Source organism: Rhipicephalus microplus, chromosome 7 (genome assembly GCF_043290135.1).
Source record: "Rhipicephalus microplus isolate Deutch F79 chromosome 7, USDA_Rmic, whole genome shotgun sequence".
Lineage (NCBI taxonomy): Eukaryota > Metazoa > Arthropoda > Arachnida > Ixodida > Ixodidae > Rhipicephalus > Rhipicephalus microplus.
Window position 1 is genome coordinate 132074878 of NC_134706.1, and position 21818 is coordinate 132096695.

The 21818-nt window shown below is 46.7% G+C and overlaps 1 protein-coding gene across 1 annotated transcript in view; it reads right to left on the reverse strand.

Annotated features, from left to right (window-relative positions):
* The window catches only part of LOC142767078 (uncharacterized), a 220727-nt gene extending 207685 nt beyond the window's left edge, over positions 1 to 13042 (reverse strand). The window contains exon 1 of the mRNA XM_075868298.1: positions 12935 to 13042. The gene's annotated coding sequence lies outside the window, so the exon portion shown is untranslated. The remainder of the gene's footprint in view (positions 1 to 12934) is intronic.
* Positions 13043 to 21818: the final 8776 nt, after the last annotated feature.

Consider the following 21818-nt stretch of genomic DNA (forward strand, 5'->3'; position numbering starts at 1 on the left):
TCAAGTGCCTTACGTTTGGTGGGTGCGGGGTGCGCGTCTTGAGCCTCCATGACTTCCTCCACTCTCTCGGCTGTACTAGCAGCCGCGTCGGCTGCGACGGGTTTAACTGGAGGAGGAGGAGGAGGAGGAGGAAAGGGAACTGTCGGGGCCTCCCCCTTCAACGTGGCAATTTCGTTTCTTAACCTTGCATTTTCCTGCTTTAGTTCTTGGATTATTGATTCGAATTGATCCAATCGTTTCTGCACTAGACTTTCTGGGTCGCTGTTGCGTTTGTAAGCAGAGCTGCCGCGTCTGTCTACATCTGGGTTTCTATCAATGGCAGTCTCGGTTCGCGTTAGCGGTGCACTGGGCGCGCGTCCGGAGGCGACGTTCACCCACCTCTATTTATGGGGGTCAACCTCTCCTCCGCCTTTGGCTGCAGCTGTGTGGTTGGCTCGGGCCGTCGACGTGCTGCGAGGCTTCGCTGAACGGGGTCGGGAGACGCTGCGAGAGCGGGCTCGAGAATGAGTACGGGAGCGAGTGCGGCTCCGCGCGCGGGTCTCCCTCGAGGCCGATCGACTGTTGCCGCGACGTCGTCCCGGTGCGTGGCGTCGTCCATAGCCCTCCTCCCCGTCGTTGACGGTGCTGCTACTGCTGTAGGCGGCCTCAGCCTCCTCGCGCATTCTGCGTTCCCACTGTCGGCGCTTGACTAAGTAGGGTGTCTTGTACTTAGCTTTGCACTTTCGGTCTCCGGTGAGGTGACCCTTTCCGCACAGTTGGCACACCGGCTCGCACCGATGATCGTCGGGCGGGTTACCGCATCCGCACCCACGGCACTTCTTGTCGTTCGGGTTGGGGCACACGTCGGCCCAGTGTCCCAGACGACCACACTCGTAGCACATATCGATATGTTTCTTGTAAAGAGTGCACCTTATCACCATCCCGCCGTAGTTCACGTAACGAGGCACGTAGTAGCCGTCGAAAAGGATTATCACGTTGGTCGTGTTTCCCATGCGCTTGGCATGCAGGACGTTCGGGTTGCGGTAGTTAACCAGACTTCTCACGATGTCCGCCGGCTTTTCGTCTAGCGATATGCCCCTGATGAGGCCTTTGGACGTGTTCTCCGGAGCCGCTCTGTAGGCACTCGCTTTGAACTCACGGTCGCCAATTCGCAGCTTGCAAATGCCTCCATATCGTCTTGCGCGATCTTCTGACGGCGTGCTTACCACAATAACGTTTTGTCGCTCATTGAGACAGACGCTGTCCTCCTCAGCTACCTCGCGCCCCACCCCTGCAGCGTTGCGTATGCAGCAGTGGACGCGGTCCTTCTGGTAGTGGGATACGTTGAAGCCATCCCGGGGTCACGCGATGATCTTGTAGTCATCCGTTGGCAGGTTGGGCATTCGGCTCGTCATGGTGATCTTCCGCACGTGCTGCGTCGCTTTCTGTATAAACGCCGCCTTCTCGGTAGACGCTGGCGTTGCTTGCTGGTTCTTCGCCGGGTCGGCGTCTCCACCCGCCTTCTTGGTGTTTCGTTTGATCTCGCACCATCCCTGCTTTTTTCCGAACTCTGTCGGCGATATCTCCTCCCCTTCGACTTGCACAAATTCCATTTCAGGCGCCGGCGCAGCGGATGGGGCACCCGCTTGCTCCGACGACTTGTCAGGCCTACCGTGCCTTGTCTACTGGCTGGACTGTCGTGCCAGCGTGGCGGTACGGGCAATCTTCGAAAAGTGACCGAAACACGGGCTCACCTGCACAAATGGTATCGGGAGAGACCGCAGGACTTTCGCAGTCACTTGGAAATACTCTGAACTCTAAACCCCGTATAATATCATCCATTGTAGGTAGTGGGTCAGTGGACGCTGCTGCCACTGTAGCTGGAGTGGCCGCTTCATATTCACGCCGGACGTGTGTTAAGATCTCGCAGTTGTCCTGCGGATGCTGTTTGTCGAGGCAAGATCACGTTGCTGCAGTAATCAGTAGGCGCTGAAACTGCTGTAAAATGCGCCTGCTCTAGGCCTGTTGCAGGCGGTGACATTGTTGAATTATAACATAAACAGACCAAACGCTCTTGCATAACAGAAAGTTAAAGACATCTTGATAACTTTTATGCTGTGCACAACTTTTTCTAGGTCATACATGTTTCCGTTGGCTTTGTGGCAAAGGACTACGACATTACTGATAAAAATAATGTAGGGCTAAGTGGAAGCTCACGCAAGAGTTGCCTATTCATTCTTTGCGGCTTGTCGATGCCCAAAGGGTTGCTAAACAATCATACTGACAGATCTTATCTTGAAACCGTCTCAGTTTCTAAATGTCAAACTAATTGCGAGGGGTTTAGTCAAGATTAACGATGATATTTTGAGCATGAGTGCAGGGTCCCAGCGGTAACAGGAGCTGACACATTCGTACAGGCGCAGTCATTGGTCTACATCGGGACCATCAAGGCACGAGAACATACCAAGGCCTTTGAAAACGGGAAGCGTGACGAAAGATTTTGCGGCCTGGGGGCTGGCAGGCAGGGCGAGATGCATGAAGATTACGTCGGATATAGTCGAGTCTTGAGATATCATGATGAAGGGTACTATAGAAAGCCCACTTTGGGGTTGCCTTCAGGATGGAGATGGCGCGACTCCATGAAATAGGCTACAACATAAATATAGGCTCGAACGAGTAGGTGCAGCTCAACTTTCAACTGATTGAGTGAACAGCACTACCGATACGATCCGCTGACGCCAGTCTATCCACAGTCATCCTTCTATTCATCTGTTTGCAGTGAGGCCACTGGCACATTCAAATATTGATAATGTGCCTGCGCAAGCGCTCGCTTATACAAGTGCTGCCATGCCTGTGTTGAGTGGACTAACTGTGCCACAGGTAAGAAGCTTTCGATACCACTTTCCGAAGTCTCTCCATACGGCAACTGCGCATCACATTTCTGTTGTGTGAACAGCTCGGCTCACTATAAAAAACATTTTGCTTAGACCCGAATTCATTGTCTTTTCACCGTGTTCGTATGACAACATCATGGGCTGGGATTTCTTTTCTGCTTATTACGCCATCATTCACTGTGGGCATGGCGAACTAGAGTTGTTAATGATGCGTGAACTGGCCCTCTGTGAAAGGCCAATGACCCAAGGGCCTTCTGTTAAAGTAATAGCTTTTTGACTGGCTGTCGCTATGGATTCACAATCATCCACTCTCTTTTTAGGGGCGAAGCTCCTTATAGCGGCCCGCGTTCGTCCCTCATAGCCGTTGTAGTGTGTAACGAGTATAACGTTTTGACCTCCAAAGGTGGTGCCCCTGAGAGATTTTTTCTGTGCGTTGTTGAACAATAAAATATAGTGCTCAATGTGCATGCCGATGGCTGCTAAGGGGAATTGAGAGACATGAGCATTCGGCTTTTAGTTAACGCGCACGCTGCAATCTTCCTTAGCAGCCATTGGCATGTACATTGAGCCCTATCTGACAAGAAAGGGTTGCTACGTTGTATTCGCTGGGTGTAACCTTCTTAGTTTTAGAAAGGTTTAGCGAGCTTTGAGCTGCAGTGCTATGAATACAATGAACTAGTATATACCATGAACTCGAGGTGGAGAAAGGTGGGAAGTAGATACGAAGCGCAAGCCGTGAGAAAGTGTGCATGTGCCAACTCTCGTTTAGTCCTTGGAATGTCCGCTGGATGGCGGGGCTTCTATATGAGGAATATATGATGAAAAGATTTTAGATGGTGGTACTTGGAGTGTTCAATAGATGGACGAACGGACACACAGACAGATGCATGGATGGACGCATGAACGCACGCAGGGGCGGATGCATGGATGAACGCAGGGGCGGACGCGCGAACAGACGCACGCACGGACGGGTGGATGGACGCACGGACGGTCACACAGATGGACGCATGGACGGACGGAAGCAAGAACTTACGGACGGATGAATGCTTCGCCCCACTCTCCATCATTCACTCCGTGAATATGCTGCCATTTTTTCCCTGTGTCAATTACTTGTGAAGACGCACCCTCTGTGAGTCCCCCCTTTATTACCTCCGAAGCTGTAGAAGCCAGGAATAAAGCAATTGAGTACATCAAACTACAAGCTAATCTCTTTTCCCCACCAACGAGATAATCGAGGACATTAATCGCGTTCGAGGTGACATGACCTCGAAGTATATTTACGATGACCACACGGCTAGGGACCACATACTGCTACTCGTTGTGTATGCCTACAACAGCGCCATTCAATTTACTGCTGCATGCTTCCAGTTATTTTTTATGGTCGACAAGCGTCCTCGTTCTTGGACCCTGTCCTGTACCGCCCGGACCTTTCAGAATCAACAACTCTAGCCAAAGCCTCCACTTGTACCCAAGAATGTTGGCAGATCGTCAATTCACTTACCACGCATGATCAGCTTCGTCAGGAGAACTTTAATTACTTAAGTTTACCTCTTCGTCTTAATCCCCGAGAAAACTAATGTGGCTAGAAGTGCCCTATCTGCTGCCTGAATTTCCGCAATGTTAATGTCTAAGTAAAATTGTTCTTACCGGATCTTGGGCCAGACATTCCCCGCCAACAACAATGATGGGCCAATTTCAGCCCCGATGGCGTCGCGAGCACGAGACGGCACGTCGACCGATTGAAACCTTATTACGCGCCACCTCTCCTGCCTGCCCCGTAGGCCGCAAAATGGCTGCTTTTTCACCAGCGAGTTGGAGTAAAAATACAGTTAATGGTAGAGGGGCACCGAAGAAGACAGTTGTGATGGCTGATGCTTTTGCTGGTTCTGCTGAGGCCACTCAATGCTTTCTCGTTGCTGTTCGTCCTGCAAAATGATTGTCCAACTTTTACTGGTAACTGCAGTCTATCAATTATTTCTTTTAAATGCGAAGCATTTCTTAGCGAACTTCGGCGACTTTAGGCATATCTATCTATCTATCTATCCGCCTACGAATTTTAGCTCTCCTGGCCGTTTCGATCGTGGTATCGATACCGAACTTGGTACGGCATAACATGACTGTGTAAAGAACATATTTGACTAGTCCTAACATGAAATTCATGACATGTATGTCATGAATGTCACAATTTAGATTTCATGGTCCTACAGCTCTTGCGGTTGTTTTGTTCACAAGACATGTTGCAAAACTGGTATGGTATGACATGATTCCATGGCGAACACAAGTGACAGAGCCTAACATGAAAATCAAAACATGCGTTTCCTGTAACAACATGGCAACATGCCAAGCTCATAATGCGCTCGCGGTCATTTCGCTAGCGTCACATATACTAAATTTGATATTACAGTTCGTGAATGGCTAACGAAAGTGTCTTAATGGTGTAAACATGATAATCATAAGATGCGTATCATGTAACAACATGACTACATGTCACACTGATGATGCACTCGCGGCCGTTTCGCTAGCTTCACATATGCAAAATTTGGTGTTAGATGACGCCAATGGATGACGAAGGTATGTGACTGGTGCAAACATAATAATAATGTGATACGTGTCATGTGGGAACATGACTACATGCCACAGTCAAGGCGCCAATACATTTCCACATAACGTAATGCACGTGCTCGCCGGCGTTCATTTCGTCGCGTCACGCCGGCGTAGCCACGCCTGGCGCCGGTCCTGCCACATACTCGCAGGCGCGCGCCGCGCTGCGTTGCTTTGAGGCATGCGCATTTTAGCGCGTCCGGCGTCCGTCTGTCAAGAAAAGAGGGAGACGCAGTGTTATCTGGGTCACGCATCGGCATAGAGTAATGTTACTCTATGGCATTGGCGCGAAATGCAGCATCTCGCATTTCGCGCAGGTTGCCGTCGAGCCATCTGACGGACGCTGGTCGTGTCTGGCATCAGAGTACAGAGTGGTTGCGTTTTGCTAACGTAGCGTCGCTAGGCCCCGCGTGTGTGTGCGTCACTGCTACCTTGGAGTATATTGATCCCCTCATGATGCGCTCGCAGCCGTTTTGCTAGATCCACATATACTAAACTTGGTGTTACGTGACGTCAATGAATGGCAAAATATATGACTGGTGCAAACTTGATAATCATGACACGCGTGTCATGTAAAAACAAGACAACATACCACGCTCATAGCGTGCTCGCGGCCGTTTCGCTAGCTCCACATACACTGAATTTGGTATCACGTGACATGATTAGATATGAAGGTAAACGACGCATCTAAACATAATAATCATGACACGGTAGTCATGTACGGCATCATTTACCTCCACCTCGTAGCATTGTGCTGATTTTAAAGTGACACATCAACATTTCTTATTTATGCTTCGCATATCATCGATTCGCACTGTACGTGGGATTGCCGTTTTTTTCGAAATCAGGCTTGTCTTGTTACTGAGTGCATGACGTCTTCTAGATCACCTAGGACAAAAACGTGAACTGTGCGTTCATACGTGTGATAATCACGAGTGAATATTTCTGCTGGGTGAGTTGGTTTATACTTGCATGGGAAAGTGGTCGATAGTGAGCTAGACAAGGAGGCAGAAGATGTTCACGTACGCTTATGCAGGACTTCCGCAGGTTTATCTAGTTTACGTGTAGCAGTTTCCCATTGCACATGTAGATGAACATTCTACTCATCTTTTCGCTTCCACAAGGGACCACAAAACTTGCCTAATCACGAAAATGGTGCAAAGTTATTGCGTTTGGTATCTGAAAAGGACTGGCATTCCTCTACAGCTTGAAAAGGTTTATTTGTTGGCTCCCAATTGTTTCGGTGATAGAGTTTCCTGAATATACAGTAGAGAGAACTCAGGCTCTAGTGTGAGCTGCAATGCATGGCGTTTCAGCGAGAATGCGAATTATGAGTATTACATAGATCTGCCTAGTCTTCTTTCATTACGTTCTTCCTGGCTTCGCGTGGCTTGAAGCTGCTTTGTCACAAAACAACAATCGGCAAATGTTCGGCAGTTACGTTTACCCACCTTCACATTTTAGGATCACCATTTTAAATCAGCTCACGAAGTTTAAAACAGTTTGTTCTTTCATACAAAACAAAAGCAAAACAGAGCAATTTTACATTCAAAAACTGCGATATCTTTTTGCGACATGCAATATTAAAAAGCTCGCACGTATATAGCCACGTTCCTTTTCTCAAGTTTTGTTATCGCCCCAATATAATACGCAATCCTCAGCGCAAATCGCACCTGCAATCCTTGAGAAGCTTCAGTACTGCAGTATATCATTTTGATAAGGTCACGCCCACTCCAAAAACTATACAGAATATTCTGGAACCTAGGTCATCGCTAGCTATAACGCGAGATAGCCACGTTTCTTTGTACGTCGATGTCGAACACAAGACGTGGGACGCCATTCTTCACATACATTCGAAGGTATGTGACCTTCGAATGTAACAGTGCGGTGCAGGAAACGACAGAGATATCTCAATGCAAATTGGTCTACGGAAGGAGTCCGGCTACGACGCTCGATGCTATGTTACCCAACTTTACCGACGAAGAAAATCCCAATGTGAGTGAGTACCTTCAGCGCGCCGAAGAAGCGCGACAACTCGCACGCCTCCGTATCAAGAACTAACAGACGAATAACTGCTGCCGTTAAAATCTTCAATGACGCTTCGTGGAATACCAGCCTAGTCAACGTGTTTGGGTGTGGACGCTGATACGCCAACGTGGACTCAGTGAAATGCTTCTGGGAAGTTACTTTGGACCATACAGGGTGGTTCGACGTCTCGGCCCACTCGATTACAAGGTTGTCCCCTGCGGTATCACGAACTCGCAATGCCCCGCCACGGCAGTCTAGTGGCTAAGGTACTCGGCTGCTGGCTTGCAGGTCGCAGGATCCGATCCCGGCTGCGGTGGCTGCATTCCCGATGAAGCGGTAATGTTGTAGGCCCGTGTGCTCAGATTTGGGTCCATAAAAAGAACCCCAGGGGGTCGAAATTTCTGGAGCCCTCCACTACGGCGTCCCTCTTAATCCCACAGTTGTTTTGGGACTTTAAACCTCAACTATCTATCAATCAATCATGAGCTCTCAACGACGCCAATCACGACCAGAAGTCATCCATGTGACTTTAAGCCGATTCATGCGCGTTAACAAACTGAAACATTGTTTTTTTTTTGTAATATTGCTGTGTTGTAATTGATTTCTTGTACTCTTGTGCATTATTGTTGTATTTTCTTCTTGTGTTAAATCATCGACCCGATGCGTTTTTCAGAGAAGGGCAACGCCACGTTCCTCTTCTCAAGTTTTGTTATCACCCCAATACACTACGCAACTTTCAGCGCAAACTGCACCTGCGGTCTTCGAGAAGCTTCAGGACTATAGTAGATCATTCCGATAAGGTTACGCCCACTCCGCGAACTATACAGACTATTCTGGCACCAACGTCACCGCAAGCAATAACGCTAGAACATTTGATGGCAAGTGTATGAATGCCGACGCGCAAACCGCTTGTCATCTGATCGACGGCCAACGTTCCGTTCGCCTCTATCAGTGCAAGTCTGCTACTGTAACCCGACTTTTCGTTCAACGGGCACAGGTTCGCCCAAATAAACACTTTATTCTGACAATCCAGTCTCCTGTCTTCAGCCACGTCACGACCCCGTGACAATATTCTAGCCACCGCTGATTCTGTAACGGGCACCTAAATGTAAGTAGATGGGCATTCTAGCCACCGCTGATTCTGTAACGGGCACCCAAATGTAAGTAGATGGACATTTGGCACTTTGCCTTCATAAAAACTCGGCTGCCGTAGAAGGTATTCAGTCCCACGACCTTCCGAGTCGGCAGTCAAGCGCCCCAACCTCTGAATAAACTGCGGTGGTCGATACAATTTTCTAATGTGTTTGAGCTGTGGAGAATATGACAAAAAGTAGTAGCTTATCGCACTAGTGTTGCGGCTGCGGGGCTTAGTTGCTGACTCAAAGTACATGCGTTCGATCCTGGCCATCACAATCACATCTGTATGAAGGTGATAGGCCACAATTCCGTGCACTGTGTTAGTGCCCAGTAAAGAACAACACATGGCTAAGTTGCCAGTGCCTTTCACTGCAGCGTGCCTCGTAATGATATCGTCCGTTTGTCACTTCACTGTCAGGTAAAATTAAGGGCAGAGAAATGAAGTATGGAATCAAATAGCGTGTTAACAAAACGGGTAACTCAGCTGACAATGATTCCTGCAGTCCATGTACTGTGAAGCGCTCTGAGACAATGAACGATGCATGCGAATCGCCATGCCACAAAAAAGAAAGAAGGATGCGCCGTATCAAGCTGGAGCCGTTCGCTTAGAATTTACCACACAATTCTAGCACTCACGTAAACCTTTCAGCTTCAGATTAATGCTTTTACTTTATTTGCATGCCTGTCTTGACGCCCCGCTGCGGTGGTCTATAATGGCTAAGGTACTCGGCTGCTGACCCGCAGGTCGCGGGTTCGAATCCCGGCTGCGGCGGCTGCATTTCCGATGGAGGTGGAAATGTAGGCCCGTGTGCTCAGATTTGGGTGCATGTTAAAAAACCCCAGGTGGTCGAAATTTCCGGAGCCCTCCACTACGGTGTCTCTCATAATCATATGGTGGTTTTGGGACGTTAAACCGCACATATCATTCAATGCCTGTCTTGACGGCTCTACTGTCGTGTACTGATAACATTAGGGCAGTCATGAGATTCACACTTATAATATTGCCACTGCAGGCTTAGGGATAACTAATGACTGGAGGTAGCCTCGAAAATCCCGAAGCAGTGCTGGTGGTTTCAGGTGGGCGCAGTTGTTTATATACGCGCTAAAATTACGCTTATGTTTTCTTCATTTCCCGTATAAGTCTCCTCGGCTGACTCAAAAGTTATTTCGCGAAATCGCGCCACTAGGCAAGAATGAATATTGCTATATCTTGCTCTGCGCAGGTGACATGTACTGCGATGCAAGATGTCTTGTTCTGCACCAGTGACATGTGCTGCATTGAAAGACACGCAGAAATATATCACTGTAGAACAGAGGCACATTTTCACACTTGTAGCTCTGTTTTAGAACGCATACGCTAAACTGAAGAACCAGGGTATGTAATCTATAGCTTGACATACTTCTGGTGCGAGGCTCGTGGATGATGTGCAAACAGATGCCGCTGATGTTAGCCGTAAAGTTTCTGCATGGTAGGTCTGCCGCAAGGAATATCAGGATAAATATTTAGTCCATTGTGTATAGTTCCAAAATGACCACTTACTCTTTTTGACTGCGAGACTGTTAAAGCTAGCCGTAGTTCATTATACCGGCCGATCTTATTATTATGAATGAGTGTGTCTCTCAAAAGGTATGTAAATTCCAATACTTACAACTAGTCTGATGAAAATAAAAAGACAATGGTTAGAGCAATAAGTCATAAACAAAAATTCAGTATTACAGTCAGCCCATCAAACCACTGCGAAGCAATAGCGGGGAGCTGAGGACTCCGGTTACGTACAACAAAAATACTGCTGAATTTGTGTGTTCTTTGTCGGTTAGTTCTCATTATTATTGTGTCTAACACAGAAAATAGCCTAAATTTCCTCTTATTTCTTACTAAATGGTAAGGCGAACTGCAACTGCGAGAAGACTGAAATAATGGAAGGTTTACGGAAATTACGACGTTTTGTATAAAGCCATGAGTATTGGAAACGCTTGGCTTGAGCGTTTTTGATAGATGATTGATGTGTGGAGTGACGTCCCGATGGGCGAAGCAACAGGGGTGTGGGCACCATACTACTTCACTGTCTGTTCATCACGCAGTTTGCCGGCTACTTTGTTGCCTATGTGTCCGGGAATGCTACCGCGCATGCCCATGACGTGATGCAGTGTGTGGCTTGGCAATCATTCTGTCGGCGCGTAATGGATGAAAGCCGACAGTGCACGTCTTGGCTGTCCTATCTTCATTGTGAATAACAGCGACGGTTTACCATCGCTTCTTCGACTCTCATCCTGGATCCTACATGGAGAAGACTAACGTCACTCTTGATGGTCCAATCACCGACCGACACAGTTCGACAACCACATAATGTACGGCTATAAAAGCGTCCCCGGTGGATTCCTTCACCAGTGGGTGAGGCAACGGCAGTGTGGGCACTATGCTAATTCACTGTCTCTCCATCACACTTACCTTGACAATGCTCGGTGCATTCCTTCTATTGACAAATGTATGCTGATGTTTCTTCGCCCAAATGATCCCTGCCACGGTCTTGTTTACACTTCATTGTACTTGGTACTTTGAATCGCCGCCCGCAGACCTTTACTATAAGCAGGGATGTGAAATCTTCTCCTGGACCTCACACCCGTTCTCAGCGCAATGCAAATTCACAACCACAGTTGACTGATCTTAGTATTCAACTCACGGTCGTTGAAATGTTCGCTGAACTCCTGAATGGGCAAAGAAACCGGCTCAGGATGATGCTGAAATCGATACTTTTCAGTCATCTGTCGATGCGAGGTTTGGAGCTTTGGAAGCTCGTGTATGCTGGCAGGAATCGCCATCAGAGTCGGGTGGTGTACTCATTTCGAATGATCACATACATACTCAAATGCAGCAATTAAAGGGCTCCACATCAACTCTCTCTAGCAAAAACGACAGCTTAGAAAACAGGCTACGTTGGAACGACTTCATGGTCTTAACGAAGGCCCAGGTGAGAACCATGATGTCAATGTTTACAAGTAGTTGCACGTCATTCTTAAGGTTGCATGCCCACGTAAAGAACAGTGCCATCGACATGAAAAAAGTTCTAGAGGCCGTCCACGTGCCGTCATCATGAAGCTTTTGGAATTTCCAGAATAAGGCTACTATGCTGAAAATTGTCATAAACTTAAAGAACACTATATTTCGGGTTTCAAAAGACTTCTCTCCCCAGCTACGTAATCTTTGCAAGAAGCTGTGGGAGGCATCTGCCTGTCATAGGGATAAGCGCTCACCAGTCCAATGTCGCTTTGATCATGTATTCATCGACAAGATGCGATACGACTGGGACACTTCAACCTGTGCACTGGTCAGATCATTCACTGGTTTACCTAAAATCGTTGAATTAACTTCTGGGCCACTATCTTTTTGATCAAGCGGCACTCACAATAAAATTTTCATACAAAATATCAATGCCAGAAGTCTTGTGAGTAATTGTTATCATTTTTTCTTTGTTCTCCTTTTACACCCCAATTATTATCAGCGTTACTGAGCCTTGGCTGCACGATGGTGTCCATGATTCTGAAATAACTCTCCCTGGCTACAAGGTGGTTCGGAGACACAGAGAGGTGGGGAGAGGGGGTTGTGTTGCCCTATTCCTACCGTCTCACCTCAACTTCTCTGGCCTATCTGCACCATCAAATGGTGAGTCTTTGTGGCGGAAGGTTTCTTTAGAAAACATGTCCTTGATTATCGGGATTGTTTAGTTCTGATATCGAACCATTACACAACAATAACCAATTTTTACAAAGCTATGTTACTTCAGCACTAACATTATTTCCATGACTGATTTTAATGCTCCTCTTTAAGACCAGTAATCTATGGCAGGCTATTTACACCAAGTATTCATCAAAAGATAGCTACTCAACATTTCGTTGTCGTATGGCCTTCACCAATTTGTTAAAGAATCAGCTCGTAGTGGTGCTGTCGTTCATCTGGTTTTTGTCACTACATTCTTAGCTATGTACAATTTCAAATGTTATATAATTGATGGCATATTCGATCATAACGCTGTATTGTTCACAGTTTCTGGCATCGTCCGAAAATTTCGTTACACTTACTGCACGTTTCCTGATTTTAACCGTGCTGATAATGAAGCATTTACAGACGCCCTTTGCGACTCGTTTCAAGAATTTCAGCTGAAAGGGACTACCACTGATGTCAATACTCTATATCTACTTTTTTGAAGGCCTTGTCAGTAAGTGTACCAATGTTTTCATTCCACTGAAAACGAAGAAATCGAACACTGAAATGCCCTGAATGGCTAGGGATATCTTACATTTGTCATGTCGTGTGGCCAGACTACGTCGATCAAAGCGCTCTGGTGACTCGATAAAGCTTCAACAGTTTGCCAGCGCTAAAAATTAATTATGTGCTCGAATGAAGGCTGCTCATTACATCATTAACATAACATAACATCATTACAAGGTTACCTTGACAAAGCTAATGAAAGCAAATCCGCGTAAATTTTGAAAGGCAATCCTACCATCTGGCCCTTCATTACACACGATGATAATCGACAATGTTGCAGTTTCTGATCCAGAGATAATCGCTTCATCCTTCAACACCTACATCCACTCGTTTTTTACGACTGACAACTCGAGCATTCCTGCTCTTAAGTTAGAAACTCATAAATGGAATAGACAAAGAGTCAGTGTCACTTGAAGGCGTACTCAATCTCATTTTAAACTTAGACACCAAAAAATTATGCGGTGCCGACGGCATAACGACCGCATTTCTAGTTAGATACGCTCTTTGATGTAGCAGATACCTGACGCATAGTTTTAGGAAATCTCTCTCGCCAGCAATACTTTCAATCTCGTGAAAACGTGCTCCCACTCTTTCTCTATTTAAATCAGGTATTGTTCAGTTATTAAGACATCATATACCCATCTCTTTATTAGCCCATTCTTGTAAATTGTTATAATATAATATCTTCAAGCACATCAAAGAGTTCCTTCAAACGAACAATATTTTGAGCCCCTCTTAGCACGGTTTCTGACGTGGTTGCAGCACCATTACTCAATTGACGAAATTCGTCCATGACTTCAGCAGCTCTTTACTCATAGGTGACTAGGTTGACACCATTGTCATGGATTTTACCAAGATCTTCGATGCTGTATCTCATCCGAAACTATTGCACAAATTTTACTATAAAGAATGCAGCTATTGATGGCTGCATATCCGGCTTTCTTTTTCAGCTTTCACAATATCTGTGCTTCAACTCTACTAAATCGCTTTTGATGTCGATTTCATCAAGAGTTCCCAAGGATTCTGTGTTAAGACCTCTCCTATTCCTGCTTTATATTGATGACGTCACCTTGCACACCTCTGGGCAAATACGCCTTTTCGCAGATCACTGCATCCTCTATCATGCTGTTAATTATCAACTGGATCATTACATTTTTAAACATTCATTTTCTCATTTTTATAACTGGTCTAAATTTTGGCAAATGAATAATAAGTTTTCCAAGGCAGTCATTATATCATTTACCAGCCGTTCACGCCCGTTGACTTCAGATTATGGTTTTAACAAGGCTAGTCTGTGTAGGGTGGCCGAAGTTAACTACGTTGGTATTCTTATGACACATAATTTGTCATGGTCTGAACATATTCATCTCACATGCAACCAAGCCCTTAAGAGTTTGCATAACTTATATCGTACGTTTTTTCTTGCTCTTCAGCAAAACAAACTTCTTAACTACAAAACTCTTATTCACCCTATTTTGAATATGGTTGCGTGGTTTTTAGTCCCCAAGAAATGTGACATCAACACACTAGAATTCGTTAAAAAAGAGCTGTGCGCTTTATATGCAAGAGATATGGCAGGGCTTTGTCTCCAGCGAATTTCCTTCCCCAGCTAGGTCTCACTATCCTTGCAAAACGTCTCCATGCACACAACCTAGAATTTCTGCACAATTTAATCAATCCTTCTTGTTTCGGCACTCTATAATCATATCTAAAATTTCCATGATTTCGTTAACAGACAGTGACCATGCCCTTAATATTGCAACATTTTTCTCCCACACTGGCATGTTCAACTACAGCTTTTAGGAGCGAAACTCCTTAAGGCGTGGGCTGAGCGTCCCGTCGTAATTGTATGTAGCCACCTCTCATTCGTTCTTAAACCGGCCGTAGACGTTGGTACTTGTACATATAACGAAATGCATATACGTTAATAATGCAAAAGGTACGATACTAGAGGATGTTACTTGTAGTATAATAAATAATAAAAGTCACAGCATTTCATACAGTGAATGATCATCGGTGGCGCGAAGCGTCCATCAGTCCGTCCGCGCTTCAATTCATCTGTTCCTTTTTGCTTCCGTCCATCCGTGCGTTCATCTGTCCATCCATGCGTACATTCGTTCATCCGTGCGTTAGTCCATGCGTCCATTCGTCCGTCCGTGCTTTTGTCCGTCTGTAGTCTCGTGCGTCTATCCGTTCATACATCTGTACGTCCACCCGTCCGTCCCTGCGCTCGTCCAAGCTTCCATCCGTCCATTCATGAGTTCATTCGTTTATCTATGTGTCCGTCCGTTCGAGCATCCGTCTATGCGCCCATCCGTTGATCCGTCCGCCCTCTCGTTCGTTCATCTAAGCGTCTGTCCCTGCTTTCGTCCATGCATCTGTCTGATATACAGACTACGGATGGACGTGGCCAGCGGATTATTCACGGTTTGCCGATATGATACGTCTAAGGTGTTGGCGGCTCGCACTCGAAGAGAGAACCCTGATGAGGGAGTGCGCAAGGAAATAGGAATGACGTGACACGAAGACATTGGCGATCGCGTGTTCGCCGGCAGCACCGTACGCTAGGGGGCGTGGTGTAGTAAAGCAAAAGCCGTTTAGGGGGTCCTGCGCGTTCAAAAGGTCGGTGGATGGACAAGGCTGCCAAGTGGCATGCGCGCAAAACGGCGGTGGTTCGCGCTCGAATACAGAACCCCAATGTGCGAGTGCTTGAGGCAAAAGCGTGCCGTCAAGCTGCGTGGCGACGCTGACATGATGCCGGCATACTAGAAGGGGGGGCCGAAGCGGCGCGGTACCCACGTGCGGACGCAGCTTCGCCCCACTCTCCATCATTCACCCCATGATTGATTGATTAATATGTGGGGTTGAACGTCCCAAAACCACCACATGATTATGAGAGACGCCGTAGTGGAGGGTTCGGAAATTTCGAACACCTGGGGTTCATTAACGTGCACCCAAATCTGAGCACATGGGCCGACACCATTCCCGCCTCGATCGGAAATGCAGCCGCCGCCGCCGAGATTTGATCCGGCGACCTGCGAGTCAGCAGCTGACTACCTTAGCCACTATACCACCACGGCGGATATTCACCCCGTGGATATGCTGTGATTTTTCCCCTTGAACTGTAGAAGCCAGAAAAATGCAGCCGGAAGTGTTCATTCTCTACCACTTCAAAATTGTTGGAAGCCTGTTCATGAATGTTGATTTGTTCTTGATGTTTTTCCGACTCTTGCAATTACGTCATTGAGGCTGCCGTATGTAAAAATAAATAAACACAAATAAATAAAACGACCATATAGGTATGAGATGCTGTAGTACAGTGCTCCGAAAATTTCGACCACCTGGAGTTCTTTAACGTGCTCCCAAATCTGAGCACACGGGCCTACAGCATTTCACCTCCAAGGAAAATGCAGCCGCTGCCGCCGGGATTTAATCCCACAACCTGTGGGTCAACAGCCGAGATTCCTAGCCACTAGACCACCACAGCGGGGTGGCTTGAGCGTTTCCGTCTCTGGATTTGAGACACTTGTGTCGCGCCTGTGAATGTCTGTGGATTAAGTCAAACCTTGCTGCGATGATAATCAACTTAGGAACAACGACCTTAAACCCCTAGATATAAGGTCTTGAAAAATCCTAGAAGCAAGCATATTTATCTTCAGAAGTGGCCGTTCTCTCTCTTTCCAGCAGTGCGTGGCTCAGTGCAAGCTTCAGCAGTTTGCTAACACTGCTTCTAAAACAAAAAAAAAAGTGTTTCATATTTCGTGTGTAGGCACACTGTCTCTGTTACGCTATATGTGTCATCATTTTTCTTGAGTTTTCAGTTGTATTACCACAACAATATACGTACAAATAAGACGACTCACTGCCGCATCTGTACGCAACACACCAGGACACTTCATGAGGCACTGAGAATGACCCCCGAATTCTAGAAACTCCCTTCCCTCAACGCTTCGCCTTCACTTGAGAAAGCTGATGGGAGCACCATCTCTAGGTACGGCAAGTGACTGCATATCAGCAAGAGTCTGCTGCAATTCTTGAGTAGCACAGCGTCATTTTCAGCGGAGTAGTTTGTGAATACGGGGGTAAATGATATTTCGTTTATGTATCCTGATCGTTGTCGGGTGACAGACTTCGTATAACTTTTTTGTTTTTAAAGATGACAGTCCTCCTTGGGGACCTTCAACACAAAAACTTTGATCTGTCTGTCTGTCTGTCTGTCTGTCTGTCTGTCTGTTTGTCTGTCTGTCTGTCTGTCTGTCTGTCTGTACGTTTGTCAGTTTGTCCACCGTTACCGTGAACCGGGTACTCTAAACAGCATCAGCCGATACCCCGAACGGCCGACCCCATCCGCAGCACCCACCAATGTTGCTCTAGAATCAGCGTTCATACGTCTGCGATTGTCAATTAAAAGGCAATAATTGCTCATATCTGAGGCACCATAACGACACGTATATCTTCTGCATGTTCGCTTTTTACTATAAAGGCATAAATAAGTAATTCTAAGAACCATGGCGCTTATCACGCTGCGCTGACCATGCAACACTTGCACGAATAAGTGAGTGTTTCCAACGTTTTGCTAAGACGACACGGTGGTGGCACCTGCCCGTCGCCTTGCGTTCTACGCCTTATCACCTCTAAGACGGGCACGCACACCCGTCTCAGAGGCTTGTGTATTGTTTTCCAAAAAAAAACTGCCAGATGGCGCTCATGTCTCACGTGTGACATGACTTGGTGTGCTCGTTCGCCTCCGCTGCACGCTCGAGGCACTCTAACGCAGCGCCTCCAGAATGCCATTCATCGATTTTTTTGCGCAGAACATCAAATAAACGTTTTGTTCACTCTCTCCACACGCAAACCTATCTATCGTCTTTCGACGACATTTGCGGATTACATGCTCATACGGGGCCTTTTTTTGGGGGGTTAACTAAGCAACAGTGCAAAACACCTTAAAAAACTTAAATATGCCGCTCTAAAACAAAGTTTTTGAAAGAAAATTCATTAATACTGATGTAAGTTCATTTCTCCTCCAATACGTAGCCAATCTTAAGATGTGTTTCCTGTTCTTCGCGTGCCGTTAATTTGTTTCTAAATGTCAACGATAGCAGCCGATCACTTATAGGCTGCTACACAATAGGCAAGTACCGCATACATGAGTCATCAGTGAGGTTTCAATCTTTTGTGTTTCGTACCAAGAAAAGATCGTCATGTCAACGTAAAGGTCACTACGACCGAAGGCCGCGATCTAGGTTGCTCCAGCGTACAACACAGCATTTTAACAGCAACACAACAATTCCGCAGCATTGCATGTCGCGGTAGGAAAAGAGTATAGAGTGACATTTATTAATGAAGATCAGACGTGTAGCAGTTTATAGGAATGCATAATTTCTGAAACAAAGTTTGCAAGCTTGTACAGTAAGGCGGCTGCCATCGCCCATGTTATGACCTGGCACACGTTTGCCGTGGTCGTACCGGCGCTTCATGTGCCAAAATCACCATAGGGTGGGCAATAAAGATCTACTTCAGATACTTTCGACCATTCTTGCTTTTCACCTTGCAGGGTCATTACTACGCAGTATCATAGTAGTGATGTTACTAGCTATGCATTCTACAGAAGCTTCGGCCTGCGGAACGCTCCACAAAGCTTTCAGCACTTCATGGACGAAGTCATCCTTGGCCTAGACTTCTTCTTCACTTATTTTGACGACACACTGGTGTTATCCCACGACGCTGAAGACCTCCACGGGCACTTTCGTCGGCTGTTCGAACTCATCGATGACCATAGTCTACTCGTCAATATCAAAAAAGCACGCTAAACCTTAGCTTTCGTCATCCGCTTCCTTTTCCACAAAGTTTCATCTGAGGGAACTCGGTCCTAGACCCAACGCATCTCGGACCTGCAAAGTTACCCTCAATCAACCACCACTAAAGAGTTTCGCTGTTTCCTCGGCATACTTTCTTTACACCCGCTGCGTAACACCAGCGTCGCTTCAACAATGCTTTACCTGGGCTACGAAGAAACGAATCCGCCACGTGGACACCGACGTTAGCGAAAACTTTCGAACAATGCAAAGGCGCCCTCAGCAGTGCCACGCTCCTAACCTATCCCGGGCCAGACGCTCCCTTGTGTCTTACGCTACCGTGATGCAACGCATGGACAATACCAATCACCTCTTGGCCTTCTTCTCGGAAAAAACTTGCAACTTTGAAAATGGCCCGAACATCCGCCAGCTTCACCGACAACACCACGACCACTAACCCGACAAATTTGGCAGCCTACTTGAAAGAACTTCTGGCGATACACAAGGCAGCGCAACACTTTCGCTATATTCTCTAAACACAGAACTGCACCATCTATACCGACAACTAGCATCTTACCTACGTCTTTTCCCAACACTGCGGCAAACTCCTGTCTGTTCAGCAACTATCATTCAACCAACCAACTCTCATTCATCACAAAGTTCACCACCGACATCAAAAATGTCAACAGGAAAGACGAAATGGTCGCCGACTCGCTTTGACGTGTAGCCACCATCAGCTCGGTACAGGTAGCCCTGCAGTGGTGGTCTAGTGGCTAAGGAACTCGGCCGCTGACCCGCAGGTCACGGGTTGGAATCCCGGCTGCAGTGGCTGCATTTTCGGTGGAGGCGAGAACACTGTAGGCCCGTCTTTTCAGATTTGGGTGCACGTTAAGAACACCAAGTGGTCGAAATTGCCGGAGTCTTTCACTACAGCGTCTCTCATCGTTTTGGGACGTTAAACCCTACAAATCAATCAATCAAGCTTGTTACAGGTAACATTGCACACCTTCACAGAGACTGAGATCATGGGTGCCGAACTGCAAGAACTTCTCAACGGCACGACCCCACTACAGTGTCAAAAAGTACCCATTCTAGATTCGGCCACCACAAGCTGCTGCGACACGCCGACGGGAAGAAGCATACCTCATGTGCCCCTGTCCCATCGGCGTGTTTTTTCGACTAGCTCCACAACCTCAGCCGTTTCAACATATGCGCCTCCATGCGCTTCGTGGCTGACTGCGATGTCTGGCCCTCAATGCAGAGCGATTGTCGCACGTGGGTGCACTTCCACATTCACTGCGAATGCGCTAGAAGCACCAGGCACGTCACGTCTCCACCCAGAACATTCCTTCAGCTCTCTGGTTCTACGAGCACGCCCACCTGGACTTCATGGAACCTTTTCCCCCGGCTGCACCCTACCACTACTGCCTCATCGTCTTCGACCGGTACACTCGATAACACGAGGCATGACCCCTAGAGTGAATAACCGCGAAAGGCGTCGCATCTGCCTTCCCCACCGGCTAGGTTGCTGGTTCCCGCACCCCTCACCGTGTAACCACTGACTAAGGACGAATGTTCAAGTCACATTTATTCGGGCTCGTCAAACTGACTATCGCTTTTGAACGCTTCAGCACCACCAGATACCACCCCTGCGCAAATGGAATGGTCGAGCGTTTCCAGCGACTGTTCAAGAAAGCCATTATGTGACAGCTGGAGTCAGCTTGGCTCGAGACCATTCCAGCTGTCAAGCTCGGTCTTCACGCCACCTTCAAACGGAACATGCACGTTACACCAGCGAAATTCGCCCAGGGGGAACCGCTTCTTCCTCTGGTGAATTCCACGCAGCTCTGCGATCCAGCACTACGACATCACACCCCACCTACTTCATTGCTCTGCTCCTACGCACCACCGCCGCCTTAAGCCTGTCACCTGCAGCCCGCCACAGCAAGCCAACATCTTTTAAAATCAAGGTGGAAGAATCGTCCAAGCACGGTTTCTTCCGCAACCGCGCCATCCGCTGGCCTTTTCAGACACCCTACAGCGGACCCTACGTAGTCGTTCAGAATGACAAGAACTTCACTCTGCGTCTGTACAGAAACGACGTCCCCGTCTCGGTTAAATGACTCAAGTCCGCATACATTCGAATTGGAATTTTGAATTGAACTTATTGTTTCGTCGTGATACAGTGTGATAGGAGAAGGGAAAATTCATTTGAATGGTTTGAGGGAGTGCTTCGCCCAGGTGCAAAACAGCAGCTCAGTTTCAGGAACGTTCTTAACATTTTGACACTTTAACACTAACAATACGCTTTAAAACTTCTAAACAAACATGTACCAGTTAGCAGTGGCATTTTAGTTTCCATTTATATTAAGCGAAACAATTTTACAAAAAGAGCCAAGACTGAAACAGATCGTAAAGTCAGACAGTTTTAAATCACGAATATCAATTCGCCTATTGATAAAACCATTTATTAAAGTGGGAGCATAATACAACACATTTGATGATTGTAGCTATTCCGACAATGTGGAACATTCTATGTCTCGGTTTTTCTATGTTGTAGGATGCTTCTCTCGGCACAACTTTACTATTGCCATAAAAAGAGAATCCTGGTGATCGCAATGTACCCGGTTTTTACGGAGCAATCTGAACACGTGTATGTCTTGTGTGTTCATCATATTGAACCTTCTAAGCATTTTTTCAAAAGCATGCACAATTGGTACATTTGCAATAATTTTCAAAGTAACTTTTCACAAGTAATAGCCGCAAAAGGTTTCCTTCTGCAGTAGTCCCAGAGTCTTAATGGCAGCAATTTGAAAAGGACACGAAAATGGGTTTAAAAATCAACAGTCTCACTGGTTTTATATTGAGTTAGCGCTTTCGACTCACAATACCAGTAACAACCCCTAAATTATGTATTATAGCATTTGCGTGATCATACCACTCCTGTGATTTTGAGAAATGCACACCAAGAATTTAAAGTATTCAACCAGCTCTATCTGTAATCAACGGTAAACGATGCTGTCTTTTGCAGACCTTCTGCTTGCCAATAGAATGGACAAGCATGGCCTTTGACTTTTTTGTATATATTGTTACGGTTGAATTAAAGGATAGGTG